Below are 3,572 nucleotides of genomic sequence, written 5' to 3' on the forward strand. Positions count from 1 at the left end.
CCCTACTGAGAGTCAACCATTTATGAATTGCGATCTAAGAGGACTGAACCAGGAGTCAGAAGAGCTGGATTCTGGTCTTCTCTCTGCCACTGCCTGTCAAGTGTGACCTTAACAAGTCTCTTAACCTCTTGAGGCCTCCCTTTCTTCATTTGTAAAATGAGGGAGACAGGACAGATGACTGGGTCCCTGATGATGGTCAGTGGATGAGATGCAGTCAGCCCTCCGAGAAACATTGAAAGCTCAGCAATTTTGATTTGTAAGATTGGAATGTACGTCAGGAATCTTTAGCGTATATGGCTTCCCTGGGGATTCACATATGCAGCTAAGGTTGGAAACCATGGTCCGTGTGATTTTTTTTATTTTGTTTTCTGTTTTATTTTAGAAATTCTTTTGAAAACATTTCAAACCTAAATAATTTCCAAAATAACATAATGGATATATATGCATTATTATTATTAATACTTTTTCTAAATTATTTGAGAGTAAATTACAGATGTCATACTACTTTAACTCAAAATACTTCAGTGTGTATCTCCTTAGCAAGTACATTCTCTTTTATAATCATGGTACGAAGACAACATTTGGGAAACTTAACATCGATTCAATATTATTGTCTAGTATACCATCTGTTTTCAAAATTTGCCAATTTTCTCTATTCTGTCCATTATATCTAGTTGATTTTTAAAGACATTTTTACATTTCTGAAACACAAACTTATAGAAACATTGGAAGTACCATACAAAGAATTTTATTCTTGCACCATTTGGGAGTAAGTTGCCAATCTGATGCCCTATGCCATGGCCCCCAATACTCTGATGTGTATTTTCTACAGAAAATTTCTTTATATAACCACAGAGCAATAATCAAAGGGAGGAGATTAATATTGATACATTACTCTTTTGTAGTCCTTAGTTGTGCCAATTGTCTCAATAATATTTGTGATAGAAGAATACCCAGTTCAGAATCATGAGTTATATATATAGTTTTCATATCTCCTTTGTCTCTCTCAGTCTGAAATAGTTTCTCAGGCTTCCCTTAACTTTCATGACCTTGATATATTTGAAGATTTCAAACCATTTCCTTTTTTTTAAAACAGTGTAAATTTTTTATATTTAGAATGAGGCAGCTGGACTCAGTTTAGATGATCCCAATTTTGTTGGCAACATCCAAAGCATCATAGTCAGGAGCCAGTAGAACATAAGCCCTCTTCTTCCCATCAGGCCTGATCGGGATGTTGACCTTGGCCACATCAATGTCCTAGAGCAGAGGTTCTCAACCTGTGGGTCGCGGCCCCTTTGGCGATGGAACGACCCTTTCACAGGGGTCGCGTAAGACCATCCTGCATATCAGATATTTACATTACGATTCATAACAGTAGCAACATTACAGTTATGAAGTAGCAACGACAATAATTTTATGGTTGGGTCACAACATGAGGAACTGTATTGAAAGGGCCAGAAGGTTGAGAACCACTGCCCTAGAGCTTCTTCACAGCCTGTTTGATCTGGTGCTTGTTGGCCTTGACATCCACAGTGAACACCAGTGTATTGTTGTCTTCTGTCTTCTTCATGGCTGACTCGGTGGTCAGGGGGAATTTGATGATGGCATAGTGGTCAAGCTTTTTTCTCCTGGGCGCGCTCTTCCGAGGATATTTAGGCTGCCTCCGGAGCCTTAGTGTCTTTGGCTGTCAGAAGGTGGGTGATGTGTGGATCTTCTTTTTGTGTGTGTGTGTGTGGCTGTGGACGCCTTTCAGCACCACTTTCTTTGCCTTTACAGCCTTTGCTTTGGCTTCAGCTTTGGGAGGGGCAGGGGCTTCCTTCTTTGCTTTCGGCTCCATCTTTGTAAAAAGGGTCAGGCCATTTCTTTAGAATGCCCTTCAGCATGGGTTTGTTTGATGTTATTTCACGTTTGTTAAGAGTGTTGTGGATGTGATGCCGTGCTCTTCTCATTATACTTTATTAGGCGGCGCTCAGTGTTGATATATCTTATTGCTGACAGTCTTCACTTGGATCACTTGATGGAGGTGGTGCTTTTCAGGCTTCTCCTCTGAAAAATTACTCTTTCTCCCTTCATAATGAATGAGTATTTTGAGGGGACCTACTTTGAAACTATGTAAATGTCTCATTCATCACTGTACATTCAATTTGTTCATTCATGGACTTATGGTTTCCTATTTTATTCGATGGGTTATAATCCATCACTACCATTGAGTATTCATTCTAATACTCAAATTTTCCTGATTTGGCAGTGGAAGCTGCTTCAAGCTCTGACATCTGTCCCTGTCATTCTTTGAGTACTTCCTTATTTTCTTGTATAAAAAGATGTTCTGGGATCATCTTGTACTTTTTCTCCTCAGATCTGGATTCAGACAGCTCTTCATGCAGCCCTAGTTCTATTGAAGAATGATATGCAGGAGCCAGGTACGGGCAATAGAGTTGCTCATTGCTATTGGCATATTGTTACTACCCATCCTAGGGAGTGCAGTGTAATACACACACATGGATTTGAAACATATAGACAAATCCAAGCTTACTAACACCCCCACCACACACACACAGAAAGTGCCTTTAGTGGTAAAACGAATTTTGTTATAGAACAGGAAGAAATTGCGACCTGAAGAAATGTGACTTATTGAAATGCATAACCACAGAAGGTAGATCTTCTAGGGAGATTTTTGAAAACAGATAAGACTCAGAAGGATCAGTGGGAGGCCTAAAACCCATATTTTATACCACTTAAGCTGACACCAGGTTGGTGTTTATTAACAAAACAACTGATTTATATTAAATACTGGACGCCTATATATATTATCCATTAGATTACTTGTTGTGTAGAAAAGTCATAGATTTTGATAAAGACAATAATATAAAATATAGTTACAGGAGTTCCAAGTTATTTGTTTTTAAGGTATGATATTAGTTGTGACATTATCAAATAATCACAATGAATGTTTTGATTATAAAGAATGTATGAGACCTGGCCTTGGTTCCCATTACAGGGACCAGGGTTGCCATGTGCAGCCTCACGGGTTGTGCCTGGCATCATTCCAGGGGACACCTTTCACACAGACTCTGATGTCAGAAGCACCCCGATGCTATGCAATGAAGCAGCCCTGAAAGGAACTCAATTCTGCCATCACTTGTCCGCCTCCCACACACTCCAGCAGCAGCCGACAAGGGCTTGGACCCAGGGAAGGGAGAGCAATGTTGCCGTTGGCTGTAGATGGCACATATTAACAAGCAACTTCTCCCGTCTAAAAAGCCCAAGACCAGAGCCTTTGTATGGCTGTGGACACAGCACTGAGGAATGTATGTGTAAATACCCTGGCATTTAAGCTATTTAAATTGCAAGAACTTTGCATATCCATAAGAGGAATTAAAAAGGAACCAGCTTTCTGCAGTGTAATTATGTTTTACTGAATTAGCAAAGTAGCACGACCTTCCAGCGAGTCTTTAGGATACCAGGAGAATTGCGTCTTCGCCAGCCGGCCCATCGCCCTGCTGAGGCAGCATCTGCAGAACGCCGGGAGTCCATTCTGAGCGTGCTAGGAGGGAACTCTATGAGATTAAATC

At 40.4% G+C, this 3,572-nt stretch overlaps 1 pseudogene across 1 annotated transcript; it reads right to left on the bottom strand.

Annotated features, from left to right (window-relative positions):
- Window positions 1–1,137: 1,137 nt before the first annotated feature.
- LOC308520450 (large ribosomal subunit protein uL23-like) lies at window positions 1,138–1,837 on the bottom strand (annotated as a pseudogene). Its single transcript has 2 exons — window positions 1,493–1,837; window positions 1,138–1,257 (listed from the first exon to the last, which is right to left on the bottom strand). The product of its transcript is annotated as a large ribosomal subunit protein uL23-like (transcript).
- Window positions 1,838–3,572: the final 1,735 nt, after the last annotated feature.

Source organism: Myotis nattereri, assembly GCF_964212035.1.
Source record: "Myotis nattereri genome assembly, chromosome: 5".
In the NCBI taxonomy this organism is placed as follows: Eukaryota; Metazoa; Chordata; class Mammalia; order Chiroptera; family Vespertilionidae; genus Myotis; species Myotis nattereri.